Raw genomic sequence first — 21,556 nt, 5'->3', positions numbered from 1 at the left:
TTCAGCAATTATTTCTTCCAAGATACTTTCCATCCCTTTTCCTCTCTCTTCTTGTTCTGGTACCCCTGTAATATGGATATTGTTCCTTTTGAATTGGTTACACAGTTCTCTTAATATTGTTTCATTCCTGTAGATCCTTTTATCTCTCTCTCTGTCATCTTCTATGCGTTCCTGTTCTCTGGTTTCTATTCCATCAATGGTCTCTTGCATCCTATCCATTCTGCTTATAAATCCTTCCAGAGTTTGTTTCATTTCTGTAATCTCCTTCCTGGCATCTGTGATCTCACTCTGGACGTCATCCCATATCTCTTGCATATTTCTCTGCATCTCTGTCAGCATGTTTATGATTTTTATTTTGAATTCTTTGTCAGGAAGACTAGTTAGGTCTGTCTCCTTCTCTGGTGTTGCCTCTGTGATCTTGGTTTGCCTGTAGTTTTGTCTTTTCATGGTGATAGTCATAGTTTGCAGAGCTAGGACGAGTGACGGCTGGAAGAACTTCCCTTCTTGTTGGTTTGTGGCCCTCCTCTCCTGGGAGAACAGCGGCCTCTAGTGGCTTGTGCTGGGTAGCTGCGCGCAGACAGGGCTTCTGCTTCCTGCCTGGCTGCTATGGAGTTTATCTCCGCTGTTGCTGTAGGTGTGACCTGGCTCGGGCATCTCCTCGAAAATGGTGGAGTCACGTTGGAGGGGGAGTGAGTGGCTGGTAGGCTATTTATCTCTGTAAGGGGCCTCCGTGCTCCCTGCTGCCCAGTGGGTTAGAGTGCCCAGAGATCCCCGGATTCCCTACCTCTGGACTAAGTGTCCCGCCCTGCCCCTTTAAGACTTCCAAAAAGCACTCGCCGAAACAAAACAACAACAACAAGAACAACAAAAATTAAAAATAATAAAAAAAGAAAGAAAAAAAAAAAGGCCGCTCGCTTTTCTTTTGTTCTCCGGCGCCAGCCTCTGGTACCCGCTCCCAGTCTTGCTGCCGTGTTTCCCTAGTATTGGGGTCCCTGTCCCTTTAAGACTTCCAAAAAGCGCTCGCCAAAACAACAACAAGAAAAAAAAAAATGTGGCCGCTCGCTTTTCTTTTGTCCTCCGGTGCCGGCCTCCGGTACCTGCTCACCAGTCTTGCTGTCCTGTTTCCCTAGTATCCAGGACCCCACACATGCACTGTGTCTGCGCTCTGGTGCGGATGTCTGGGGCTGGGTATTTAGCAGTCCTGGGCTCCCTCTCCTTCCCGGCTCCGACTCCTCTCCTCCCACCGGGAGCTGGGGGGAGGTGCTCTCGGGCCCTGCCTGTCCGGGGCTTGTATAACTTACCCCCTTCGCGAGGCGCTGGCTTCTCGCAGGTGTGCATGTGGTCTGGATGTTGTCCTGTGTCCTCTGGTCTTTATTCGAGGAAGAGTTGTCTTTGTTATGTTTTCATAGATATATGTGGGTTTGGGAGGAGATTTCCGCTGCTCTACTCACTCCGCCATCTTGGCTCCCTTCCAACTGTGGGAAGCTTTTAATGACTCTTGACTGGTATTGACCCAGTCTCTGGTGAACTTATAATCTCATTTTTAAACTTACAATCTAAGTTTTAAAAATTGTGTTTATATCTAATTTTCTTCTGAAGAAGTGTTTAGGGATGTAGTCCCCTTGAATTTTTCCATACTCTGCATTTAGCATCAGAGTTCATCGATTTTGCTGCAAAAACCCCCACGTTTTATTTTCCTATTATACTGTTGGAATCTAGGTTTTTGCAGTTGTGAATAATTGTATTTGTCTCTGAGTGATGGTTCTCCTGGTAACCATAAACTTAGGAGTGGAAGTCCTGGCTGGTAGGATATTCCCGTTGTTTGTCTTTCAAAGTGATTGACTGCACCAATGTACAGCTCTCACCAGAGAGTTTGAACATTTCCATTGCTTCACTTTTGCCCCACAATTGACATTGTTTGATTTTTAAGCTTAGTCAAGCTGGTAGGTGTATAAAGGTGCTTTTTATTTTTATTTCCCTCATTACTAAGAAAACAGGGTCATCTCATATAGTTAAGGATCTTTTTTATTTCCTTTTTTTAAATATAACTTTTGTCTGTTTTTCTCTTGGACTGTCTTAGAAAATTATAAACCCTATATTCTACATACTTACATTTTGTTGGTTATAATTTTCTAATTTGTGGCTTATCTTTTAATTTTATTTATGGTCCCTTTTAATGAACAAATTCTTTATTTTAATGCAGTATGAATTTACATTTTTCTTTGTGCATTTTCTTTTATATTGTTAACCTATTCTGAGGCTGTAAAATGCACTTTTATTGTCTATTAAAAGTTTTATAATCTTGCCTTCTACATGCATCTCTTCAGTTAAATTGGAGCTGATTTTTATATAGAGAGTGGAATAGAGGTTCAACTTAATTTTTTTCCCACATATATAAATACACATGCAAATACCATTATTTAACAGTTCATCCTTTCTATGTTAATCTAAAATTTTTGCTGTGTTGTAATTGACAGTTGGTAGAGCAAGTTCCTCACTACCATCTTAAGTATCTTGATTCTCCTTGGGCCTTTGACTTTGTGTAAATATTATGTATCATCACCTTGCTGAGTTCCTTGAAAAATCCTATGGATATACTTATGTGTGTGTGTTTATATGTATAAGCACATATACATATACATTTGTGTTCCCTAGCTTTGTCACTGAGAGCCCCCAGTAACAATGAGCACATCTAGCATCTGGCTCTTGATTTCTAAATGCCACTGTCTTAATTGGAGAAAATGGCTGATTCCAGGGTAAAAAAAAAACAGTGTAAAATGAGACTGAAACATCTATTTCAGAAGGTAAGGAATGCCCAAAGAATGATCTAGTCATATAAAAATGACCTAGAAAGCATCTTGAAGGGGTTTCCACTGGCCAAATCTGGGACAGGTTTGGCTACAAAATAAATAATGGTCATAATGTGTTATAAGAAACAATAATAGTAATATATTAAAACCCACTGTGTTTAAAGGACTCGTGTATTTGTTTTATCCTATAGGTTATAATCTATTTTATAATTTTTTATTTTAGTGCTCCAATTGTCCCAGATTTGACCCCTTTAAGGTTGGTTCCAGGGTACTTTTGATAAGTCCCCATCTTTTTTTTTGATGTCCTCCTTACTTTCTTGCACCACAAGATGTTCCATGCTCATCTGGTACTTTCTCTGTCCCAGCTGTGCAGCCAGACATTTCTCCCTTGTCTTGGTTCTTGATAAATGGTGTTTAGAAACCAGTATCTGGTGCTAAGTGTGTTCATTGTTACTGTAATATCAGTGCTCCTGAGATCTCTCAGAGGACAGAGCTAGGAAATACATATATGTATACATGTATCTATATTTGTCTCTCTACATATCTACTGAAATATATATTAAAAACCCTTGTATCTTTGATTTGAATTAAACACCACAGAGTTCATGCTGGGCCTTTCCTCTTGTTTTGTCTCTAGCCTCAGAGTATATAGTCAAGATACCAGTTTCCAGAGCTGTTAGGTTAGTTATTCCTTTCCTTCTGCACCCCCTTTAGTGTGGTTATGTTGTACATTTGTAATGCACTTCATTTGTTACTGATTATGTTTCATTTTGAGGTATCCCCACATACTGGTTGATTTTACTTACTTTTTTTTTTTATTTGGTGAAATACTACTATGGTTACAAATGTTAAAACTACACAAAAAAGACATATTTGGAGACCTGTCACTCCCCTTTTCTTTGTATCCTATTCTCATCCCCTAGTTCCTATCCCAGTAGCTCCATACAGCTGGAAGACAAAATTCAAACTTAGTGTAATCAACAGTCCCTCCATCATCTCAGTCTTAGCTAATTTTTGTACGCCATGGTCTGCCTGCCTCAGATTTCTTGTTATTTCTCAAACATGACTGGCTCATTCATGCCTCTGTTCCTTTGTACATCCTCTTCCTCTGCCTAGGATGATGCTGTATTCCTTGTTCTTACCTTGCCCATCTTTAATCATTCAAAACCCATTTCAGCTCTTACCTACTATGTGAAGACTTCCTTTCCTACCTTCCTCTCCCCTAATTTCACTCCTCCTAATAATTCTTCCCTGTGAATGTTGTATATCTTTTATGACATTCAATTTAAATTATTGATGAGTAGGCTTGTCAGTTTCTTTATAACTGTGAGCTCCTTAAAGACAGGAATTTATCTTTGCATTTCCAGCATATAGTACAGTTTCTTGAACGTATCAGTTATGCAGTAAATGCAGTGTAGTGAGTGGATTTCAGTTCTTTTCACTTATTTTTTTCTTTACTCATTTGCTTTTATTTAACTCATGATATAAGCCCATACTAACAGAATGTGTGAATCCTTGCAATGTGATGCCCATGCTCTTGTTGTCTCTGGCTTTTTCATATTCTCTGCCTCTTCTAATATATTTGGGTACAACCCTGGCAATTTAATGACTTCTGTGATCCCTGGGAAGTTATAATATATAATTACATTTTATGCATGGTATAGAAGGATAAGGTGAAATCAAGTTATAGAAATTATTTAAAATAAGCAAGTTTAGAAAGTCAAGACTATTTTACCTGTCAGGTTTTCTCCTCACTTGAAAAGCAGAAACTTCTTGTCTGCTGAATCTGTTAGATTGGAAGAAACTGTGCTGGGAAGCAAATCCCTCCAACAACCTTTAAAAGCCCTGGCCACCTTTTAAAATGTCATTATTTTTTATACAAAAGGCAACTTCAGTGACCTTCCAAATTGTGTTTCTAAGCTGTTTATGTTATTTTCTAATCTGTATAGATTATTCAGAAGATTACGTTAAAATGTAGGGGCTTATTTCTACCAGCTCTTCATCCACCATCTGTTACTTTCCCTTCTCTGTCTTTATTGCTTTCACCTCTTCCACTCCTGTGTGTTCTATCTAATCATAGCTTATGCTTCAAAGGCCTACCAGAAACTCAGAATGGAGGGTTCGTTGCAATATAGACATCACACTAAATAAAGGGGGGGTCTTCAGGACAGTGCTTTCTAAGGACATAGGGCTTGCTGCTCCATCAGAGTGATGTCCAGGGACAGTAAGCTGTGTGAAAGTATCCACTTACATTGCTGGCTTGTATTCTTTGTTTATAAAGAAATGTTAGATTACTTCACTTTTTTTTTCAAGTGTAATACATATAAATATAAAGATCAGTGAATTATAAGTGAACACTTCGATGTGTTTTCCCAAATTGAATAAAATCATGAAGCTATCACTCAGAGAAATCCAGTATTACTGCTAGCCCACCAAAATTACCCCTTCTACTGCTTCCTAGTCTCTACTACCACCCCGTACTCCCCCACTCAAAGGTCACTACTATCCTGACTTACATAGTTTTACTATGTTTGAACTTTATGAAATGGAATCACACAATGTATTTTTCCTAATGTGTCTGACATCTTTGCCTCACATTATGTTTGTGAGATTCATTTGTGTTATTTAATTAATTATGGTTTATTTATATTTATTACTGTATAGCAGGCAAACTATAGCCCATGGACTGGCTGGCTCTTTTGGTAAATAAAGTTTTATTGGAACACAGCGACATCTATTCATTTACATATTGTTTGTGGCTGCTTTCTCACCCTAAAGGCAGAGATGAGTAGTTGTTACAGGTCACAAAGACCATAGAGCCTGCAAAACCAAAAATATTACTATCTGGCCCTTTGCAGAAGAGCTGACTGACCCCTGCTGTATAGTATTCAGTTGCATGAACACTCCACATTGTATTTGTCACTGAGTTTTGACTATTACAATTAATACTTCTTTGAATATTATTGTATGTGTCTTTGGGACTATGTATGTGTGTTCCTTGTAGGCATTTCCCTGGGAGTAGAATTGCCAGGCTCCAGTATATATTTATGTTCCACTTTGTTAGATATTGATGAACCTTTTTTTCTGTTCACACTTTCACCAGTAGTGTTGAAGAGCTGAATTGTTCCACGTCTTAAGACTTAGTGTTGTCAAACTTTCAGTTTTAGCCATTTTTATCAGTAATTTTATCTCATTATGGTTTTAATTTGTACCTTATGATAATAGATGAGGTTGAGCACCTTTTCCTGTGCTTTTTGACCTTTCAAATATCCTGTTTTGGTAGCCTGTCTTTTTCTTACTGTTTTATCAGAAGTTCTTTCTGTATTTTGAATGAGTACTTTAGTGGATATATGTATTATAAATATATTTTTCTTTATTTATAAAAGTCCTGATACTTGCACTTTTATTCTTTAATGGTGTTTTTATTGCTTTATTTTTATGAACCTGAGGAGGATCAGGATATGCCACCCCAACATTGCTTTGACCTAAGGATTATTTTGAGCTGAAGGAAATTGAGAAATAGCAGATGCAGGAAGAGTTTTCTGCCCTCTCCCTTTCTGCCTGAAAGCAGGGCATAAAGTTCCATTTTTAAGGTGCACCTCATCTCTTTATCAGGAAGAGGAGAGCAGTTCCTATCATTGGAGAAATTTGAATCTCATTTTACTAAACAATACTTATCTATCATATATTTCCTAGTCATTGTTCCACAATTTATCATCCTTTGGTAGCTCCAACTCCCTTTTCCTTTGTCTAGTACCTTCTCCACAATTTATTGCCCTTTGTTAAAATGGTATATAAGCTCCTGGGTCTAACTGCCTCTGGCTTTTTGCTTCTTCTCTGTGACATCCTCATGCATATAAAAATATTAACATTGACAAAGAAACATACACTTTTTCTCTTATTAATTTGTCTTTGTCAGTTTTAATTTGCAGGCTCCCAGAATTTGAACATGGGAGGATAGAGGAAAAGTTCTTTTTCCCCTACAAATTGTAATTAATGCCAACAACATGGCTGAATCTTATATATGCCAAGGAAAGTAAAATTCAACGTGGTGTTTGTAGATAACGTGGACAGTAGCTGTTATAAGCCTGTCAAGGCATACCATCTTTAGGAAATACCACAGCATCGATATGGGTTTTGTTTTTAAGTCCTTCTTAATTAAGAATGTGATTTTCTATATTGCTGTTTGTTCTGGGGTCTGAAGAGAGACAAAGGTCTTATCTTTCACTTTTGAATATTAAAAGCTATTCCAGGATATTAGAGCCCCCACCCCAGTTCTCTGAGCATGCAGAACATTCAAAGATTTGATTATGATACAGAATCAAATATTTGAATCAGATATGTGTATTTTTTCTGGAACTATGATGCCTGAGTTTAGGAATTTGGAAATTGAAGCTGATGTATCTATAAGCTATGTTGAATTGAATAGCATAGATGTGATAGGAGGTAGACTACATGATTTTTGAAGTCCATTTAATAATTTTTTCCCCCAGTTATAAATATCAGTCCAGGACAATATTACTTGATTAAAATGTATTTTTGTTTGTTTTGTCCTTTTGGTGGTCAAATCTACAATAGATGTGGATGATTTGAACTTGAAAATCTAATATTACAGATATTTTCTCTGATTTCTCATTTAAGTTCAGCTGCTTTCTTTAAAAAGGTTGGCTTACCTCTTTCAGAAAAAAGATAAAACCTCTGCTATACAACTTTGAGTGAAATTTTGTGCATACTTTTTCTCTATTTTTAAAGTAATTTTTCACCATTTGTTTCTCTTAACTTTTTTTTTTTTCAGGTTATACAGTGTTAATGTGGATGCTGTTGTCTAAATTTCTATAGCCATGGCACAAGAACTTAGTAAGTACTATACCATATTTTGTATGCCATACTTGCTTTAAAATGTGTTGACTTTCTGTCTCTAAATTTCTCACTGGAACAGTGAAAATATAAAGGCAAAGTTTTAAAAAAATGTACCACTATCGTACCACTTATCAAGGTTGTGATTAGTTTCATCTTCTGACAAACACAGTATGCTCCATCTGTTTCCAGTAAATAGCAGCAGAATGGCTAGTAGGGTTATTTCCATGTCATGCATCCTATCAGCTCCCCATGTTACAGAATTGAGGACCTGCCTGCAGCTCCAGGGTGGGCCCCTGTTTTGTCCATGAGGGACTTCACCGTGGACAGAGCATCAGCCAGTTCTGGCGAGTACTTGGCTGGAAGGATGGTTTTGGAAGTGGTCCAGCAATCTTAGCCAGAGAGACTCCAAAGGCAGGTTTGCCAGGAGCTTCTGGGAGAAGTCTTCTCATACTTAAAACAAAGCTACAGGAAGAGCCTGCCGCTCTTTCCCTTCTTCTGGATGTTGTTATGTGCTGGTGTGAGGTCTGGTGTGGCTGTAGGCTGAGCAAGAAGCCACACAGGGCGGAGGACAGAGAAACAAGCCCTGAGGCCTGTCCCTCCTCCAGAAGTCCAAGTTTTTGAGCCAATCCATTTCCTTTTTGTTTAAGCCAGTTAATGTTGGGAGCCAAAACATCTTCAGTGATTCACTTGATCTCCATTTTATTTTTAGTAATCCATTAGCTTCTCCCTGGGGAATGTGGGAGTAATTGCAAAGCGAAGCAAAATAATACCGTTAAGTTAAACTGGTGGGGTGCTGACTGGCACCCTCTTCATTCCTATCAGTTCATAGCCAGTGAGATAGTATTAAAGACAGGAGAATAAAATACATGGCTTTCAGATTCTCTTTTTTTCCCCCCAGAAGGTTTTGCCTTTTAATCAACCCACTTGGGCTTTGAACACTGAGAAGGGTCTTGTATACTGGCCTGAAAACCCTCCCCATGTATATATAAGTGTGTAGTTGACAGGGTAGATGGACCTGTTCTCTTTTCTTAGAGCAATCTGTGCTCAGACTTGTAATTCCTTGTTTGCTTTGTTCTTCAAAAATTTTAATATGAATATTTAAAATATAAAAGCAATAGTAGAAGGAACAAGATCACAAATACCCACATTTACCCTCCCCCAGTAAACCAGAGAAACTGAGTGTTTACCAATTCTGTGGGACAGTTGAAACCGAGGCTAATCCTCCCTAACGCTGGTGCCCTTTCTTCACGCTGAGGAACCACTATCCTTGTTTGGTCTTTATTCTTTCCAATTTTTTTTGTGCTTTTACCACATATGTTTAGTATGATTTCTAGTAATGCTTCTTAACTGAAGGTAAATGTAAATACTATGTGTAATTAATGAGGCTCCTATGGAAAGAGCTACTAAATGTCTCCCACTGGGAACTGTCCAGAGTTCAAGATAGTGTGCCATGCAGTACATGGGGCCAGATGCAGACACAAATGCAAAATACCTAAGCTATAATCCTGTAGTATGTTTCATGTCCATTTTATTGTTTTAAAAATTTCAGTGTTTCAGTTGCTTTTTAAGGGAAAAGCCCTGTTGAAAATTTTCTTTGAAAAATCAATTCAGTGAACAGATGCTTTTGTTCCTGGTGGAATGATGTCTTCTTTATTTTTTTTATAAAGGGATTTGTAGACATGGCTTGACTATATACCTCAAAATGAAATGGTGCCTTTGTGGGGGATGCTCTGTTGGGCTGAGGGAGCTTCTAGACAGTGACTCACATCTGTAATTAGGCCTTGCTCTCCGCACCCTTGTTGACTTGACCATAGACCATTTAGTCTGGGAAAGCAGTACATGAATCATCTAAACTGGCATAAATTATCTGGAATGCTACTAAACATTTTCTATGCTTTATTCTGATTGAGGGAATCAGACAGAGAGACTCATTTTGAGTTTGAAAGTGTTCTAAGGGTAAATATACATTTGTGAGAGCAGATTTCTTCCTTAGATAGAATGAAAAGCAGTAGTGCATATTTGACATTTCTAAGCAGTGCTGATTTTGCAGGCTTGTTTTAGAATATTCCTCCAGGTTTTATATCCTTTCCTTTGTGAAGAATGTAGTACCGTTGGCCTGTCTCCCAGCTCCAGGCCCTTCTCCCAGCCGTATCTTTTCGGAAAGGGAAATCCAGGGGCTGTCTGGAGCCCCAGCCTAACCCACACAACACAGCTAAGGTTAAAGGGAAATCCTAGAGGTTTATATTCTATCTCTTTTGCTTCTTTCTAACTTGTCCCTCTCATCAATCTCTCTTCTATTTAGGATGGAATTTTGATACTCTCTTCTTCCCTTTCTCAAAATGATGGGTCAGTGACTTGCCAGGCCTGTTAGGTTCCTGGCAATTAAGTGGCTGAAAGTAATGTTTTTGTCTTTACTCAATAACAGTTGCCTTTGTTTCAATTTATTTTATAGGAAAAACTTTAAAAATAACCATTCATTGTAAAGTGGAGGACATTTATAGGTCATTTAGGGATTTATATATAGGGTCATTTAGAGAGAAAGTAAGCCTTTTAACTTTTTTTTTTTTCCTTTCTTGTTTTCTCTGATTGTTCATTAGGGGTCTTGCTCAGCATTTACTGTCTTACTCTGTCTGTTCTAAAGAGGAAAAAACAGGTAGATTTATCCAGTCCATAGCAAAAAGACCAGGTTTTCAACTAGTGAGTTGACTATAATATGTGGATGAATCTTCATTTTCATTTGGAATATATGTGAGTGGGCATCTCAGAGGAATCATATTTTCACAGGAAGTAGAAGAAAGCCATAGCTCACTGTGTAATTTTGTGTTTTGCAGGCATAACTGTTGTGTCTGGGGGGTAAGTGCACAGGCATGTGAGATTGTCTTTGTTCATCTGTCTCAATGCTGTTAGACATTGTTACGTTCATATTGGAATTGTTGAAAATCTGGTGTTCAAATTATAAAATTACTGCTAGCATATCTGCTGAGTTAAGTTGAAAGGTAAAGTATTTCATGAATACCCTTGATAAAAATTCCATATTACATGGCTAGTTAAGCTCTTTTCCCTAACATAAATCACAAAGACCTTTGTATTAGCAATTTAGGCTGTGTTTATAAAGTGCCTGTTCACTAAGAACAGTGATCCTGTTTGTCATAAGACTTGTTTAGTACCCAATTAACCTTTCATTTAATCTCTTTTTGCATTTAGGAGCCAAGAGACCATGCTTCCATGCTAAATACAAATCACCCAACCTTATTACTCTTAGTTTGCATATTGTGTAAATAATGGGTCATTAGCCAATACCTAAACAGAGGGTCATGAAAGGTTTATCTGTAGCAGGAATTTAACATCACTTTATGGCTCCTGGATTACTTTGTGTAAATGATTTCCTCCAGCAGTCAATACTGCTTGTTAATGGGTCCAGTGATTTGCAAGACCTCAGTCAGGAATTTCAAAGTTCTTAATGAGTGTACAAATATCTAAGGGAGCTTTATGTTCGATTCTATCTTACTCCCTCAGTAGCAGATGCCTTCTAACTTTGTGGAAATGAAACCTCAGTGTTCTGAATGAATGCTCATTCCTGATGAAAACATCCCACTCTCTCTCTCTTTTTAAAAAATTTGTTTCTCAAACCAGTTAGGTAGAATTAGCCTGATCTGTAGGGTTAGGTGTCCCTTTTCTAATCTGGAAAGCCCTGCTAAGCAGCATGTAAAGACAGACCAGCTGTCTATTTCTTTCTGAGTATTTGGTCCCATCCCTAAAATTTGATAATATACTCATTGTATTACTATGTAGTGACCTCATTTAGTGATGGAGATACCGGTAGATACTCATTTGCTCTACAAGTGTATAGAACTTGTTGATTATAAAGATCTCAGGCCAATGCCCAATGTTCATTCTTGCTATAATTTGATCCTTTAATTGTATTTTGATGGTCATTAGGAATACATCCATTCAATTGTATTTGTTAAAAACATCAAGAAAATCTCATTTAACAAATTTATTTTTTATAGATATAATACATGTGAAAATGTAGATAAAGATGAAAACGAAAACCATCGATAATTTCACCATCTGGAAGTAGCTGTTGTTAATATTGGTTAATAATGTGTTCTTATAGAACACAGAGCACATTAAAGAAGAGGGGAAACCTTATACCAATTGTTATTAATAAAGGACTGAGTGAAGGTGGTGGTACCCGAAAAAAACTGATAAATACTTATATATGGTATGTGTTTAGCTTTATATAATCTACAATGAAAGTTTTATTTCTATAGGTTGCCACCATTTCATCATAGGATAAAGAGAGGGCCTCTTTAAAGAGAATTTGGGATCTGGCCTCGTCTGGTTAATTCTGCTTCTAATGGTTTTTATGGAGAGAGAGTCTTGTGTAGGGCATGTTTCCCTACGTAGATGTGAAGATTTTTCTTTGGTGTGTGTTCTAAGTGAAGGAGTCATGGAAAATAAGTTGCTATATAGAAAGAATAGAATTATATACTTAAAAAGAAAAAGCCCTGTGCTCCCAATAGATAGGAAAGTCAACTGACCAAAGGCCAAATATGGTAATTTTCCAGGGATAATTAAATGTCAGGAGTACCTCCTGGACTTTTAAAAACATATATAGTATGAAAGGAAAGGAGCGACACACAGCAGCAACTCACCGGAGAATTCCGCTTTATTAGGGAAAGGTGCTGGGTTATATAGGAAGGGGCATGGGGTGATTGTGGTGTTACTTCTACGGGGCTGGTGGCTATTGGCTAGATGCTGGGAGTGGGAGGGAGGCGAGGGGTGATTGGGCTTCAGGTGGCGCCGGCGGGAACCGAGGACCCGGAAGAGAAGCAGGAGGTTCGCCGTCTTATGGGTGGGGGCCCTTCATTCCCCCCTTTCTCCTCTATGGGGTTGTGGACGTTGCTTTCTTTCTGACTGCTTCCTGCTGAACAGGGCGGAGAAGGGAGTGAGGGCTTGAGAATTGGGGGGAAAGGGTTGATAGGACTCCCCACAGTAAGGACGAGTAGATGTGGACTTCTTCAGGTTGGAAATCAGTGAAGGTTCTCTGTAACCGTAGGTCGAGGACTTGTTGATTCTAATGGTGCCAAGAGGATACAGGTGCCAGAAGCCAGGCGTCTGTGGCCATTGTTTCCAGGAACAGTTTCCAGCGGAGGGAGGGGTCCATCTCAGCGTGTGGTGAGGAAGTCACGTGAGGGTGAGGGATCTTCTGTGGCTAAAAGCTGGTAGTTCCTGAGTAAAAGCTGGTTGAAAGTTTGATTAGAGATTTTACCGACTTGGGATTTGATAAACTTTATTATGCAAGGCAAGAAGAGACAGGCGAGAAGAATGATTATTATAGGGCCTGCAATGGGCCACAGCCAGGTGAGGAAGGGGTTTATTAGTATTGAAGAGAATGGGTTGGAATTGGAAGCAGAGTGGAGGCTGGAGGCAAGGTCGGTGAGTTTGGTAATGTCAGTTTCTACAATGCTGGATTCGTTGATGTAATAGCAGCACTCTTCTTCGAAGGAAGATGCAGGTGCCGCCCTTCTCGGCTGTAAGCAGATCTAAGGCCCACCGGTTTTGAAGGGTGACCTTAGCTAGCGAAGTGACCTGTCTTTGGAGAGAGGCCAGGGAATCGGCAGTGGATGTCAGGGCTCTCTCAAGTTTGGCGTTGAGATCTTTAATTGCCCACAGAGAGTGACCCAAGGCTCCTCCCGAAAACCCTGCCCCAATAGCTGAGGTGGTCAAAGAGATACCGACCATGATGGGAAGGAAAGCAGCCCTTTTTGGGTGCGAGGGCAAGGGAGGTTGGAGCTCAAGAAATTCTGCCATGCTGTAAAGTGTAAGCTGTGGGATTAGGGTGACGAGAATGGTTCCCATAGGGGTATGTCTGCCAGGGAACGGAAGTGTTGTCCTTCTGCATGGAAGGAGTAGTTGGAAATATTAAGGGGCACGGCGACCAGCAGTGGGCGCTGTAGTGATGCGCACAAGAAACAATTGGCGGTGTTGAGGGTGTGGTTGAGAAAGATGGTGGTGTCTTGGATTAGCTGTAACCAAGAGTAGGAGTGGGGGTAAGAAGATGAAGAGGCGCCGTCAAGAGTTCGGACAATAACTTTTTCGGAATGTCCGATGTTGGATGCAACTTGAGAGATCTGGGAATGAGAGGGAACATACTCTCGAGAGATATGAAGGGTACCGTGGAGGGTCGAGGACCCCCCATAATAAACTGAGGCTGTGACTCCGGTGGCCCATCGAGAGTTCCAGGGATCTGGGATTAATAAGGAGAATGAGCTGTTGGGATATTTTATGAAATGGTTGGAGGAGTAATACTGTGGGTACCAGGAGTTACCCATGTAGGGAATGATGCAAGACCTGTAGGGACATTCTTCGTAGGTGTCTGGTCATCGCCTGCAACAGGCTTGTTTTTGGTCATAGAGGAAGCAGAGGTAGGGAGAATAAAGGTAGCTGCTAGTGAACACTTCGATGGAGGGAGGAAAGTGGAGGTATAAAGGCTTGGAGCAGCCTTTCAGAGGGCAGTCTGATGTGGCAATGAGGGCAGTAATTTTTGTTTGATGCTGTGTGTAAGTCTGTCTGACTTTGAATCGCCATACAAAGGAGGCTGGAGTGGCGGGGAAGACAATAGGAATGAGGAAAAAAAGCAAGAGAGAGCGAGGGAGCAGTAAAGGAGGAAAAAGTCATGATTCGTGTATGGATGGCAAAGGGGGTGAACGGGATTTTGGAGGAAAGAGGACAGTAAGGTCAGGAGTCTGGAGGGAGGGAGAGTCTGTAAACTTTTGTAGGTTAAGAGGTCTTTTAGGTGATGTGGGGACAGAATGGTAAGGGGCACCCCGAATGTCAGTTTATGAGCTTCCCCCTGCAAGCGGCTAATGCCCGTAGGCAGGGGGCCCATCCCCAAACTGTGGGGTCTAATTGCTTGGAAAGATAAGCTACTGGGGCAAAGGATGGGCCATAATATTGGCCTAGGACTCCTAGAGCTTGACTGGACCTCTCATGAATGTATAATGAGAAGGGCTTCGACAAATCAGGAAGATGGAGAGCTGGGGCTTCCACAAGGGCTCGATGGAGCTTAATGAATGAGTGTTGGGGTGAGGAGGATAATGGTTCTTCAGGGGGGCCCTTGCTGAGGTCGTATAGGGGTCTTGCCAACAGGGAGAAGTTAGGGATCCACGCTCTAATATACCCTGCCAGGCCTAGAAAGGAAAGGATTTCTGTCTTGGTTTTGGGAATGGGCAGGTCAGAGAGGAGCCGTTTTCTGTAAAAAATCTTGGGAGGAGGGGTCCAGAGGGATAGAAAAAAAATGCGTCCTTGAGATTTAGGACTGAGAAGTGGGCGGCCAAGGCAGGGATCCGCGATAAAAGGGTGTATGGATTTGGGACTAAGGGATGGATAGAGATGATGGCCATGTTAATGAGGCAAAGGTCTTGGATGAGGCGGAAAGATCCGTTGGTTTTTTTAACAGCTAATATGGGGGTATTAAACGGGGAGTGAGTGGGTCTGAGGTAATTTTTGTTTAAAAGATCTTGAATGATGGGTTGGAGGCCTATGAGGGCTGAAGTGGTTAGGGGGTATTGGGCCTGACAGATATACTGAGAGGGGTCACGTAATTTGATAGAGGCAGGAGGACATAGAGCCACGGAGGGGCTTGTAATGTCCCAAACTCTGGGATTTACAGGGTGTATGAGGGCGGAACTGGAGCTTTCATTGGGTAGAGGGGGGTTGTCGGCTATGAGGGCCATCAGAAGGGGAGTACTGGGGGCTGTGGGAGTGGATATAGTTATGGAAACATGGAGGAGAGAAAGGATGTCCCGTTCTAGTAAGGGGATGGGACACTGGGGCATAACCAGGAAGGAGTGGGAGAAAGGTATGGGATTGTCTTGGATTGTGCATAAAAGGGGGGGGGGTTTAATGGGAAAATCTGTTTACCTCCTACCCCGACTATAGGAGTAATGGCAGGCGTGGTAGGGCCCCGGTATTCTCACAAGACTGAGAAGGTGGCTCCTGTATCTAGGAGGAAGGAGATGGGGCGACCGTCTACTATTAAAGTAACCCTGGGCTCCTGTTTGGTGATGGAAATGGTCGGGCGAGAAGCCCCTGGGCCCCGTCAATCTTCTTCTGCCAGCCCCACTACGGCGGGCTTAGGATGGGGGTTGTTCGTCCAGCCTCCCCTTCGGGTGGCTGGGCAATCAGACCCCCAGTGGCCCTTTTTGTGGCATCTGGGGCATGGGGTGGTAGGAGTTCTGGGGGAGGGGCACTCCCTTGACTAATGTCCTTCTTGTCCGCACTTGAAACAAGCTCCTGGGGGAGGGCTTGTTTGTAGAGGAGTGCCCAGGTTGTGGTTTTATCAGCTGGGCCAACATTTGGAAATTGGCCTGATCAGCCTTTTGTTTACGGCATTCTTTCTCCTCCTCCCGGTTATGGAAGACTTTAAAGGCCACTGTTAGGATCTCAGTCTGTGGGGTAGCGGGGCCCTGTTCTAACTCTTTGAGTTTAGCTTTAATGTTGGGGTAGCTTTGAGCCAGGAAGTATGTCATAAGGACATGTCTCCCGTCAGGCGTTTCTGGGTCCAGGCTGGTGTCCTGTAATGGGGCTTGAGTGAGTCTGTCTAAGAACTCGGAGGGAGTCTCCTCACTCCTTTGAATTATGTCTTGGAGCTTTTGAAAATTGACTACTTTACGAGCTGCCTTTTTCAGACCTATTATTAAGCAGGAGGCAAAAATATCTCGAGAGCGGAGACACACAGCAGTGTTATAATCCCAGTGTGGGTCTTGTTTGGGGACAGCGATGGGGCCAGGGGGATAGTTGGGGTCAGTCCTGTGGGTTTTGGTGGCGTGCGTTTGGGCGAAGTCCCAAACTCGTCTACGCTCTTCAGGAAGGAGGGTATTGGCCAGGAGCATGAAAATGTCATGATGTGTGAGGCTGTATGACTGGAGGGTCCATCGAAACTCCTTGATATATGTCGTGGGATCAGTGGAAAAGGAACCTAGGCGTTTCTCCAGTTGGGCTAAATCTCCTAAGGAGAAAGGGACGTGAACGCGCAGGATGCCTTCGGATCCTGCTACTTCTTGGAGGGGGGCAATAATTTTGGGAGGCCCTCGGGACCGAGTCTGAGGAGGACTGAAGGGTTCTGGCTCAGTCTGTGGGGGAGAAACAGGTGATGGAGGCAAAGACAGAGGAGGTTCTTGGAACTTAGTTAGAGGGGGGCTGAAAGGCTCAGGCTTGAACTGCAAGGGGGGTGAAGTCGGGGAGGAGATGGTGGTGGAGGGGCTGTTGTGGGAGAGGAGGGGGAGACGGCAGAAGAGGGTGGAGGGGTTGTAGGAGGGGGAGGGGCTGAAGGGGGAAGCCTGTATGGTGGAGGTTCGTCGGCTGGGTCAAAGGTAATCGAGGAGGGACTGGGAGTGTGTGGAGGGGAGGGAGACGGCTTGCAGGCTAGGAGAACTTGGGGGGAGGCGGGGGAGGAGGAGGCGGAAAGCTTTGGTATAGGGAATCTCCTTCCATTTTTTCAGGCGCTGGCAGTAGTTAAAGAGATCGCGAGTGATGTTAGGATCAAGAGTTCCCTCTGTGGGCCGTTGGTTGTTATTGTCTGGGGGGTATGTCGGCCAATCTTGGGAGCAGTATTTGTGGAGAAGTTTTGGTTTTATATCAGGCGTCAGGGAGAGGGTGGCTAGATACTTGAGCAGGCATTCAAGAGGTGAACTTTCAGGGAGGGATGAGGAGGCTCCCATGGCTAAAGGACAGAGAAGGAGGCAAACAGGGGAAGACGAACGGAGACCCTCGGACTGGGAGCAGACGGCAAGGAGACAAAGGGCGTCCCCGGTGATCCTTGGGGGTCTGCGGAAACTCGTATACGAGTCGGTTTCTTAGGAAGTGTGGGTCGTCACCCAGACTCCTCTAAGAAGGCAGAGTGCCGGAGTCCGAGGAACCCAGTACTAGGAGTTTTCGGCGGAAGGAACGGAAGGAGGAGGGGGCGGAAGGGAGCGTTCTCATCCGCAAAGGAGTCGCCTCGTTTATGGCTGTTGGAGGGGGGCCTGAGGGTCCGCTGCAGCCGTGAAGGCCTGAGGCTGGGAGAGTTCCCTCCTCGTCCCCGAGCGTCAGGGCCTTGCCGGACGATCACGGTCAATGGCGCTGCGATAGCTCGGGGAAGAGCGGCCCACCTCGGGGGAAAACTTACCCAAAGGCCAGAGAGGAGTGGTGAGTGTGAGGAGCCAGCGCTGGAAAAAGAGGACGAGGGCAAGCTGCTGGTGGCCGGGGGGAAGACGGGGCCCAGTTGGGGTGTCCCGTCTCCCGGGTTTCGGCACCAATGAAAGGAAAGGAGCAACACACAGCAGCAATTCACCGGAGAATTCCACTTTATTAAGGAAAGGTGCTGGGTTATATAGGAAGGGGCATGGGGTGATTGTGATGTCACTTCTACGGGGCTCGTGGCTATTGGCTAGGTGCTGGGATTGGGAAGGGGGGTGAGGGGTGATTGGGCTTCAGGTGGCGCCGGTGGGAACCGAGGACCCGGAAGAGAAGCAGGAGGTTCGCCATCTTATGGGTGGGGGCCCTTCATAGTATATCTGGCCCCTGGACAGTCTATTTGGTGTGCCTGTGATCTTCTCTGGTCTCTCCCCTATCCTGTAACAGCTCATGTAACAGCTTCATGTAACTTAACACTTATTCATATAACTTAACAAGAGCCCAGCATATTTCTTAACAATTCCAAAGTTATAGAATTCTACACTGACTCAGATCTCTGATTATCCTACTTCATGCTTCAATTTATAATAATGTGAGTGATTGTCTGGTTTTCAAATCATCATACCACAGAGACTCAAAAAAGCAACAGACACCCCCCTAGATGAGAAAGTATTTGTCCTTTGTGGTGTTTTGATAGTTTCTGAGCATTTGCTGGTGTCCTAATCAAGGCTCAAAATAACTTGGTATGCCGCAGTCCTCCTAATGTCCAGTGGGCCTCTTTTAAGCATCTGTCCTTAACAGAGGATTCTCCATGGGCAGTGACGCACTTAAAACAGTTGGCCAGTGTAACTCCGGGGAGGTGGGGCGATCCCAGGGCAAAATACCTCTAAAACCGAAATCAGTCAAAGGGGAAATAAAGTTAAGAAACCCACTTTTTTCTTACAAGCATTCATCCCTCCTCTCTCTTGACCTGGCTGCAACATACAAGAGTTCCACCCAACCTCTCCATTCCAGATAAACCTTAGCACTCCCTTGTGATTACCTATTGATATGTAGATGTAATATTCTCCACCCCTTGTAAACACCTGTTGATATTCAGATGCACTAAAGCCAGGGGAGAGACTCTTGAAATACTGCAGTTTTACTCACAGCTAGTAATGATGCCCAGTTTCTTGTCCTGAAGCCACTGTGGCATAAACACAGGAAATGATGAGAACTTTGTCCCTTGTCCCCTCTTGGAAGTAGATAGTGCAAGAGTTATTTAAAAGAGGTCTTCATTTTGTGGTAACACTTACTTCTGGCTGTATATACATTTAGATTTTAGCCTGGCCTTCTTTGGGAAACTGTACCCCTAGAAGGAAATGAGGATTTTTAAATGATTGTCTTTTTTAGCAGCTGTTAATATTAGTAAGAACATAGCATCTCTCTGAAGATTCTTGGGTCACACAGCAGCAGCTTGATAGATTTCCCTTTGCAATTGCAAACCCTCCCACTGAGAGGCTGATTGGAATTTTATTTAGGCAAATACTGTCGAGTTTTAGATAGTTCTATAAGTTTATATTGTTGAAGAACACTCAAACTGATTCATTGGTGTCATATTTTTTCAGGTTTAAGCGTCAAATTGAGATCTTAGTATTTAGATGGTTGAAAAAGAAAGCAAACTTTTATTTGTTTTAAAATTATTGTCATTAATAAGTAGTCATCCTGTCTTTTCCTGTTTTACTTATGGGTGGTTTCATGGGACATTTAGATTTTATATGATCATGTTCTATAATTCTTAAATTTTGTTTTTTCAGCCACAATACAGTAGTTATGTATCAGTTGGTTTTCTTACATAGTATGTAATGGACTTTTTCCAGGTCACTTGCCACAGTCCCAATACCAATGCCATAATAAAGAACCCTCCCTGTTTCTCTATTTGGGTTTGGACTCTTTTTAAAAAGTCACAGTGCTGCTGTCAGCAGGTTACTGATGCCATTCAGTGACTTCTGTGACACAGACAGGTTGATAGGTTTTTTGTTTTAGATAAGATTCCAGTGTAATCTCTTTTTGGAAAGTACTTAGTTAAGTCTTTTCCAGTTAGTCTCCCAGCCCTCATTCTCATTCCTTCAAAGTGGGCTCTCTTTTTCCCTCCCCATCTCCATTCTTGAAAAGAGAGAGACACAGAGAGGGGTGGGGAGGGAGGTAGATAGGTTTCACTTCGTTCTAAGTAGCTGATGGGAATAAAATCAAGTTGGGGTGAAAGAATGAAATGGTAGACCTGATCTGGGAAAAAAATTAGGAAAGAGTTCTGGTGAGGAATTTGTAATCTAAAAAGTCAAATACCAAAGAGAAATTGCTAATTCTGTCATTACTCCTTTGGCTGTTTTGTGTTGTTATTGTTGACCTGAATCACACCAGGTAGTTACCATTTGCCGACCAAGGTCTGAGGCCAGCTTTTAAGCAATAGCTAACTTGTCAGTGTTTTTTTCATAGTAGATGCTCAGTTAGTAGAAAGTTTGACTGACTTGCTGACTTCATTGCAGGGTAAAATTAGGTTCACTCATTCCTTAAAACAGCCATTCTAATTTGCTACCAGATGAATTCCTCCTTCATTAATTCTATGAGGAGACTATGAAATAAGTGGATCACTTAAAAAAAAATGGGATCTTCTTCCTATTATGTATACTCCAGGGTCTCTATTTCTCTAGAGGCATGGCAAGTGTGAGAAGCTATTTTCTCTTCATATTTCAAGATAAGGGGGTACACTGTTATCTGCTTCCCAGAGAGGTGATTTTCAACCATTCTTACATTAAATTTTTGTGGTACCTAAGTACTCCATAAATTGGTTCAATTAAAATTTTGATCTGAAAATTTGTCGCATTCTTTGAAATTCTTGGAGTACCATAGAGATGGAAAGAAACCACAGCTCAGAATCACTGCCTTAGGGGTAATCCTTCCTCTGGTATATGTATAAGGATGTCCTCCTTGTCAAGGAAGACAGTTAAATCTGTCATGTCAGGCACAATGGCATCTGGATGCTTGAGTATTTCTCTTCTGCCTTCTCTGCTTTGCTAGATCTCTCTGTCTTATTACCAGGTCTCTAAACTTCATTGCAGGTTCACTTACAAAATAGAGTCAGGGTCATGGTGCTTTTTGGAGGAGTTTGTGTTTGCTTTCTGATTATTTCTGGATACAAAAGGCTAAAGTAAACTCATTCCTATAAGTATCAATGCTTCCTAAAACAAGAAAGTGGTTTGGTTTCCTAGTTACCATTTTTCTTTACCAGACGCCTTTTTTGGGTTATATTTTTTGAATGTTGTGTTCCACTAACTGCAGTCACGGGGCATTGCTTTCCCATCTGGAGAACATCCTGTATCTGTAAAATAGCTTCTTAGTTACTGTTTCTGAACTGCTTTTTTAGTGCCAGCGACGTTGCAACTATTTTGATTTGGTATGTCTTTTCCTCCAAGGACAGAGGACTGCGCTGTTTTTCCTCCAACCTTTATAAGGCCATGTAGTCTGTTTGGGGCCTGGATGCTTCCTGCTTGCATAGACTTGGCCCATTTTCCCAAATGAGATAATGACTGCAAAAATGCTCCCTAGTAAAGTGTACTGTGTCGTAAGTGGGAGAGGTTATTGTCATTACTATTATTCTCTGCTTGAGTGGTTGACTACAAATATTCTGTTTATTTTGTGACCTCCATCTGAGAGCTGGCTGCTTT

The 21,556-nt window shown here is 42.0% G+C and overlaps 1 protein-coding gene across 13 annotated transcripts in view; it reads left to right on the top strand.

Annotated features, from left to right (window-relative positions):
* Nucleotides 1-21,556, top strand: part of SIPA1L1 (signal induced proliferation associated 1 like 1) — a 413,448-nt gene that overhangs the window by 192,241 nt on the left and 199,651 nt on the right. For 11 of the 13 annotated variants that reach the window (XM_036913312.2, XM_036913315.2, XM_057488341.1 and 8 more), the window contains one exon: nt 7,606-7,667. The exons of the other annotated variants lie outside the window; for them this stretch is intronic. The gene's annotated coding sequence lies outside the window, so the exon portion shown is untranslated. The remainder of the gene's footprint in view (nt 1-7,605; nt 7,668-21,556) is intronic. 13 annotated transcript variants of the gene reach the window in all.

Source organism: Manis pentadactyla, chromosome 11, assembly GCF_030020395.1.
Source record: "Manis pentadactyla isolate mManPen7 chromosome 11, mManPen7.hap1, whole genome shotgun sequence".
NCBI classification, from domain to species: domain Eukaryota; kingdom Metazoa; phylum Chordata; class Mammalia; order Pholidota; family Manidae; genus Manis; species Manis pentadactyla.
Note: the sequence above shows the minus strand (reverse complement) of the source record. Positions and strands in the feature narration are given on the sequence as shown.